This window comes from Chaetura pelagica, unplaced genomic scaffold (genome assembly GCF_000747805.2).
Source record: "Chaetura pelagica isolate M959 unplaced genomic scaffold, ChaPel_1.0 scaffold104, whole genome shotgun sequence".
In the NCBI taxonomy this organism is placed as follows: domain Eukaryota; kingdom Metazoa; phylum Chordata; class Aves; order Apodiformes; family Apodidae; genus Chaetura; species Chaetura pelagica.
Genome location: NW_009953786.1, coordinates 2,076,983 through 2,085,760, shown reverse-complemented (window position 1 = coordinate 2,085,760; position 8,778 = coordinate 2,076,983).

Genomic DNA, 8,778 nt, shown 5'->3' with positions numbered 1-8,778 from the left:
AGATTTTAATTCTATGTATTTGCAAAGGAATAAAGTAATTTTTGTGGTTAGCACACCCTAGTCAAACATGTAAGATTTATTGTTATTAAGAAAAATGTAAGAGATTAGTATTTTAATGTAATTGTGTACAACTGATGTCCTGAGCAGATGTACAGGGGGATATAAGTGGGGAGCACTTTCAGGAACACTGTTCTCAGCTGAAGCTGGCTGCCCTGCCTTGGCAGAGCTGAGGTCTGTCCTCTACTGCTCTGTCATGCCCTTTGCTGAACAAGGAATAAGCGGGAATATAGCCAGGAAATGAGTGCTTTAAACAGATGCTTTCCACCGCTGTTGAGAAACAAATGTATGATCATAACTTGTGTTTATCTGCACTAATAGGTCATGATACATATGAAATTTCTATAATTTCACTTACTAAAAAAGACTGGTATCATTGCAGTCTATGACTTCCTCATAAGGGGCAAAGATGGGTACTGATCTCTTCACTCCTGTGACCAATGACAGGACTCAGGTAAATGGCAGGAAGCTACATCAGGGGATGTTTAGGTCAGATATCAGGAAAAAAGGTTTTTCACCCAGAGGGTGGCTGAGCACTGGAACAAGCTCCTGAGGGAAGTAGTCACAGCGCCAAGACTTCTTGAGTTCAAGAAACATTTGGATGATGCTCTCAGGCACATGTGATTCTTGGGGTGCCCTACACCGGGACAAGAGCTGAACTTGATGATCCAGATCCTTCCAACTCAGTATATTCTATGATTTACATTATGTAAATGTTAGTGTTTACTGTAGCTGTGAGCCATTCCCCAGCTAGACCAATAATGTCAAGGCTACTAAAAAGCTGAAGCAAGGCTGTCCTGAAATGGTAGGCAAATAAACCAGATTCAATGTAATAAAGAGTTTTCCCAGGGCAGTCTCTATTATCTCTTGTGATGTGATTAATTAAAAGGGCAGGAAAATCAATATGGAACAAAAGAAATAGCATGTTTTGTGGTTAAGCTGGGAAATAAACCTCCCTGAAAAAGGGTTATAATAGAGCCTGTAAAGCATTAGGTACCATTAAAAAAAAATACAAAAATAACTAAATTTTCTATCTACACCAGGATGACAAATAAGTTTTTGCTGAAGTTATTAATTTTGGCAGATGTTTAGGAGCATCCTATTATCTTTAGAACTAGAACTCCATATGTTCTTGAATATCTGAACAAAACCAGATGTTTTTTACATCTTTCTGCTACTTTCTGGACTGTACTGAGTTAAGGACTGTGCTGCACTTAACACCTCTGTAAATACAGCAAACCAAAGTTAGCTGGAAATTTAGAGAAAAAAACAGAGACATGGAAAGTCAGCCAAGAATGTCATTAAAAAATGCCTTAATGAAGAGGAGAAAATGAAACAAAGCAAAACCAATTCAGTCCTGCCAAATGCATTAGTGTTTCAAGTAACTTTATCATTAATGAGAGAATAAGAGGGGCATTTTCCTCCTGCATCTATAGCTACATATCAACCTTTAGTTCTTAAGCAAGGAAGTAATACTCAGAGTACCCAATATAGGAGCCTATTTTTTTTTACTGACCATACAGGGACCCCTAAATGAGACAATATAAATAACTCTTCATGTCTATTAAGTGGTTCCAGAGTACTACATCTCTTGTCACCAAGCATATTCTATAGCAGCAAAGCCTTTTCAGAGCATTGTGAAAATAGCTGGAAAGATTCACACAAAATATATAACACACATTTGATAAAACCCAGATTTTCATACAAATACAGTCTCATCCATGAATCAAATAATATTTCATGCAGCTGTGAAGTGATGAGAATATGTGAAGCATATATGTTTTTTGCTACTCTACCTATTTCAACTCCATATATTAATGTGTCCCTAGAATCAACAAATATTTTTTTCCTAGGGCTCCAGCTGATCAGGCAGCTTCAGGCTGAACCTTTCTGAGCTTTCCAGAAGCCCATAGGGGTGGTAAAAGTTCAGGACTTCATTTCTCCATCATAGGTTCTCTTAATGTTTTTGCAACATTCATAATAATACTGTACTTCTTGCTTCTGGCATAAAAAGTACCATGGAGTGCAAGCTTGGCTTGTGTGATAACCTGCTTGGTGGTCATCTGCCAATGGGTGAAATGAGGAAAAGTGAGAAGGGAAACATTCAGGCTGTACTTTTGCTTTTCTAACTGCATTTTTGAATGCTCTGGCAATGTCCTTTTAGTTCTCTGTGGGTATTCATCCACTTTTCCACCTGTGATATGATTCCCTTTTGGTTTTGAGCAGACTCAAAGCTTGCAGTTAAGCCAGGAGGGTCTCTTGCTCCACCTACTTCCCTTCCCTTTAAATGGGATGATTTGTGCTTCCAGGAGAGCATTCTGGAAAAAAACCTCACAGCACTTGCCAGCACCTTTATCTTTGATGGAAGCTTCCTATGGAATCCCTTCCAGCTGAGGTCTGAGTGAGCTGAAGTTTGCCCTTCTGAAAGCTAGAACATTTATCTTAGAGCTAACCTTCAGTGTGCTCAGTAGGATTCCAAATTTCACAATAGTGTGATTGCTGCAGCCAACACTACCACTAATTGAGATAATAAAAAGCAGGTTCTCCTGGTGTGTGAGTAGCAAGTCGAGCAGCACCTCATTCCTGGTTGGCACATCTAACATTTGGATGAGGAAGCAGTCCTCTAAGCATTCCAGGAACTTGATGGATGGAATGTAAGCTGTTGTATTGTTCTTCCAACAAATGTCTGGAAGTCATCCATAAGAACCAGGTGAGCCAAGTATTACCATCCTGCTTGCCTCTCTATACAGGTGGATGCCATCCTTATCTAGCAGGCAATAGCCAATGAAGAATGTCCCATTATCATAAAAGCCAAAATCCTCAGAATTGCACCAGTGAGAAGCCAGAAGTTGATTTGGATTATACATCTATTTCTGGTTATACCCTTTCCTCTAACTGGTAAAATGGAAGAAATGATAACTTGGGCACCACCGGTTTTCACTTGTGGTCCCATGGCTTTGTGGTTGTCCTTGATTCTGCCCAGGTTCTGGCTTGTGGTGTTATTCCTGCCCACATGAAAGAGTAGCAATGGTGAGTAGTCTGTGCTCTTGACACGTTGTGGCACTGTCTCAGCACCATCTCAGACTTTATCTCCCAGTACTCAACGTACCTCTTCTGCCTTCCTGTTAGGCTGGCAGATAGGTGCCTTGATGCCCCTCAACCCAGCACTCATAACTTCCTTTTCTGCATTATCCGCTGTGTGCTGCAGATACAGCTTCTCACTGCAGATCTTGCTCATTGCTGTCTACAGCTGCTAAAGCTTCATATCTGTTTTTGATTGTAGTGCTGGAGGGGGAGTACCAAAGCACAGTCTTGCTTTTGTGTGCCACCAGGGTCCAAGGTACCTCATTCTCTGTGATGTCCAGTACAGAAGCATGGTTTTGAAACCACTTCTCTATCTCTATCTCTGCCCCTCTAATACTGTGCAGCCTTTCAATTGTTTCCTGCAACTCAGATCATCAGCATAACAACTTCTGTGGATGTTTACCTTTTCACCAGGAGATGGGGCTGTGAACTCATTGCAATCTACCATCTCTGCCAGTGTCTCCCTCTTTGCCAGTTCCGTCTGGGTGGGAACATCAGACATCTCAGTGGGCTTTCTCTGTGGAGACCCTGGTTTTAGCCCTGAGGTGAGTGCCCACCATTGTGGCAGACACCTCTTGATCTGGTAGCGTGACTGTAGGCTTCCCATTGCTGACAGACCTGTATCTGGGACCACATGCCAGGAAAAACAGCTGCATCACTGCAGTCTGTACGCTGTCCTACCAGTACAGTTCCCCAGCATGGCCACTTGGACTGAGACTCTTCACATAGTGTTACCTCACTTTTTCTTGTCTGACTTCTCCAAGAGGAATCCTTGGTCCTAAATTAGGTGTCAGTTCCTTCTTTAAGGAGCCAGAGAAGCTACATGCTTCAGGTAGCATACTGAAAAAACAAAGTAAGATGTGAAGAAATGAAAAAGACTAGTTGGAAATAGAATAAGACATATGAAATAGCTCCCATCATGCAGAGATCCAGAGATAGGCCTTTTGTAATGTTATGATGACAAAAATACTGAAGACTAGATTAAGAGGTTATATAAGCATGAAAGATAAAGCCTTCTGAAGCATTAAGATTCTTTCAGTCTTGAGGGGTTTGATGAATCATCTAACTTTTCTACAGCTCCTATTGGATACTTTTATATATAAAAAGATGCACCTTTTTCAGCTTGCTAGATTTTCAATGTAACTGTGATATCAGTAGATCAATTATCAGGTAGGTATTAAGAGAAGCATATTTATCACTAAGCCAAAGAAACAAAATGTCTGTCACAAGGCCCAGTAATTTACTAAAAGGACCTTTTGCATCAAGTACTTTTTTGTTTTTAAAAAAGGACTTGCACCTTACTTATAATTGAGGTGAAGAATCAAATAGTGTCCTATCAAAGGAAACATACCACTTTCTCTTGAGGAGTATGATTAGTATCTTAGAAATTCAAAATTGGGATTATATTGATTCATTTAGTTCTGTTTTGTTCCTTACTCATGGAAAGGAGAATAGAGGACGCTTGAAAAAAGCTTTCACTTGCTCTCAATTTCCCCCTCTCCCCATAATTTTCACTGAAAAATGGAAAATATCTGGTTTTATTTACATCTCACAGGTTTATAGATATTTTATAATGTTCCCTTTACTTTTCCATTGTTTTGTCAAATGTTATTAGCTTCTTAGTGTAATGTTTTTCTTTAAATCACTTCAGGGAGGAGAGAAAAGTTTGCAGACTTCTACTCTATGCAATTTATAACACATGCAGACAGAATCATAGCTTTTAGATCCTAATTGTTTCTTCTGTAATGCTTTTCTATCTTGTAGAAATATCTGCATGTCAGTATCATAATGCCTATGAGGTATGCTTGTGTTTTTGAATGGAAAATAGCAACAAAATGACTCTCACATGCAATTTTTATTTTTATAATCCCTGAATTAAGCCACAAGGTTTTTTTCACCAGAGTCCTAGCTTACCTCCCTATCTGCAATTACACAGCTCCATGAAGTTTCCCTTCTCTTGTCAAATCATAGGTTGAAAAGGTTAGTGCTGGGATCTAGATTTAGATTGAGTGACAGGGGCACCAGGAGAGGTTGCTTTAGAGCAACATTTGCTGATATGTCTCATTTAAGGTTTTAGCTTATTTTCCAAGCATAAACTGATAAAATGGAACTGAAACCTTATCTATTGCATTAACCTGTTGGTAAAATGACAGCACTATTTTTTTCTGAAGGTTTTACTGCAGTAAGGAAGAAGTCTTCCATGGTTATGCAAAAATAATGAAGTGAACATCTTCAGATTTGCATTCAATTATTTATTCCATCTCTATGTTGTCTGTTGGCATCGTTGATACCTACATACAAAAGTGCCTACAAACACATATTTTTCTTTGTGTGTGATTTAGCAATTTTCTTCCCAGAGTTGACTTCCAAGGGAGCTGGTTTAAGAAGGTTCAAAAATATAATTGTAGAAAAAAAGGAAACCTACATGCTCCATGTTGCATGTGCAGTGAAAAAGTATGCTGTCAGGGAGAAGTTGCTCATGCATTTTCAAGCCCATATATTCTACACATGTAGGTTTTGCAGACTTTTCTTTTTTAAGATTCATCCTTCAGCTATCTCTACCTAAATTACACTAATTTTAGCAGGAAATCTAAAGAGAAAATGCTTGCCTTTAAGGACTGTCTGAAATTAAACCCATTAAAATTTATTAAACTTTATCCACTGGCCTTTTATTTCACTAACTTTGCCCAGTTCTGTCTTCTAAAATAAATTTTGTACTACAATAAAGCCAAGTCTTTCTGAACTTCACAATTTAAAAAAAAAAATTAATTGTTTCCTTGAAAAAGGCATTTGAAAAGCCAGCTACTCTTCAGTGAGAAATATTGTGTTAAGATTATAAATACAAATTTTAAATGTGGTTACCATGAATTTAAAGCAACTGTGAAAAAGGACCTACAAGCATTAAGTGACAGATTTTTGATGTCTAGATTAAAAAAAATGTTCAGCTTCCAGTTTAGCAATTAAAAGTTTACAGGCTAAAGGTTTGTATAGATTATCAGCAGTTGAAATTACACATCATGTGATCAGGAGGGCAACTAATTAACTGAACTTACAATATAGTTGTAGATCTTACCATTGCTTTTGGAATTTGAGAAAACTTCAAGAAATCAGATGAGAACATCCTCCCTTTTCCTCTGCAAAGTTAGTTTTCACTGCTTTTCCATCCATTCTCTCAGCCAGTATATTTATCAGCCTGAATATGTGACAGCACAGTCAGGAGTCCACCTGTTTCTACACTGGTGTGTTGGGTGCCCCAAAGCCCTTTCTTCACACATCTGAGCAAAACACCAAGCAAACAGATGCCTTGAATTCCCCTGAGCACAGGAGTACTGCCAAGTTAGCCCAACTGGTCTCTCTGACACAGATAAAGAACAAAGAAGAAGTGTAAAAGGAAACATACGCTGTTCTCATGACACCGAGAGATGAAGTGGGAGGAAGCTTCTCTTTCATTCACCTCCAGCATAAGGCTTTTCCTTCATGGCTTAGGTGTCTCTGCTATTTTTAAAAGTGGAAGAAAACATCAGTAGTATACCTGCATGTGTGAAAGATAAATGCAAAATTACATCAAGCAGCTTTTTTCCTCTGAATTCATTTGTGCAGAAGACGCTTGGAGAGTTAAGAGGAAAGCACTTAGCTCAAAATAACTGCTCAGATTCAACATTCTTGAGACACAAACTAGTGTTTCATTTAACCTGTTGGAAGGAGGTTAGGAGAAGAACAGAATAAAAGGTTTTCAAGTGGTTTTTCATCCTTAGTTTCCTCGGAAGAAGAGAAATCAAGTACCACAATAAAACCTGACACAATTTTGGAAGCTGTAAAAGCTACGTTTGCCTTTTAAACAACTCATTTGAACACTCCGTGTTCCTAACAAGACTAACTGAAAGAAAAAAAAAAAAAAGGCTTCTGGAATGATTGTCCCTCATCCCTCTGTATGCAGCTTAAGAAGAGATAGAGGGTAGTTACTGACTGCCTGGAAATATACAGACAGCCAAAAGCTAGAAAATTAGGCAATATGCCCTTTTTTTCTGCTCTTAACCCCCTCCTTAATTTGCTAAAACAATTGGACTGAAGACACATGCTCTTCACCTTTGTCAAACACTTATTTTATGAAAATTAATTATTCCCCTTGATCCTCTTTTTTAGTTTAGGTAACTGCAATGCCCTATAAGGACCTAAAATGGGTGTACTTGACCACAGGAGGAACATTCTTACTTAGATACACCTTCTCTAGTTCTGCAAAAATTGTTGTAATTCCATCCACATTGTCTTTTCATTAGGCACCAAGGAGTGGACCCCTTCATGCCTAAAGTGGTTCTAGCTTTTGCCTTGACAGATCTTCAATTCTTCCACAGGCAAGGTCAAACAGTGCCCATACTGCAAACTAGCTACTTTGCCTCCTAACCCAATGCCCATCCACAAGCTTCTCCAGCTGGAAAACGTGGCCTCACCTACACTGGAACATATTTCACTCATTACACCATTGCCCCAGCACTTCCTGCAGAAGGCCATGTCAGATGCTTAATGTAAATTTACTGCCCAAATCCTGGCCACTGCTCCTTCCATTCCTATTACTGATAGGGAGGTTATAACAGCGTGAACAGGTTCCTCTCTGGGACAGTGTCAGGACATGGGCAAGGCTGCTTCCTCTGCTTCAGCAGCAATTTGTGCTTCTTTAAAATGAACGATGTGACTATGGCCTAAGGTTATTAAAGATTTGTGTATAAAATGAATGTCCCATACAAGCACATACACGCAAATGTCTTGTAAACATGTGATAACAAACAACACGCTCTGTAGCAGGTTTCCCTGTGTGGTGATGTGGTGATGCCCCCAATTTGGGACAGTCTGATGCACAAATGATTAGGGACAATAGGAAACTCAGCCCTGCTCTGTTTGAAGCCTGAAACCCTCTCTAGAACATTGTCTTCAGTGTGTGTTGATGCTCACATGCATATAGCTTCTCCATCACCAGGGCACCATGGAGGTGGTTTAACAGTCAACCTTGGCAAACTCTTCCACTTTCTTTCCATGTTGTACTACTCATTTCTTATCCTCACACCTGGAATTAGCTGCAGGACAAGGCTCCCTTTTCCAACTAGTTAGTTGACTTCATCCTTTAAACTGTCTCATTTAGAAAGTGCCATGATGCTTTCAAAGTCATCATTTGTTGCATTTGCCATTTTGTGTAAGCAATGCTAACATAAATAAAAAGACGCAGTCAGACATAATATACCATATTCTTTGGCTTAAACGACAGCCTCTGAGAAATTTTACTGTTTGGGTTTTTTTTATATCTAATGCCTAGGCTAGGACTGCTGCTAGGTAAGAACAATTAAAAAACAAAGCCTTTTTACAGAAAACAGCCTCTGACTTAAATTTGCAATCTGCAATGCAGAAAAGGTTAATATCTTTAGAAAGTCATGAGTGACCTATAATTACAGGTTTAATTATGATTCATGACTACAGATAAAGCCTATATGATATCCTGCTGTATTGCCTTTTATGCTAGCATCCAGAAAACTGCCATTAAGAGCAGGTTGAAACAAAACACATGGTACAAATGTTCCTTTTTTTACTCGAATATGTCCCTCAAGCTTTGATGAGATAATCAAACCTCTTCACACAATTAAGTCCTTG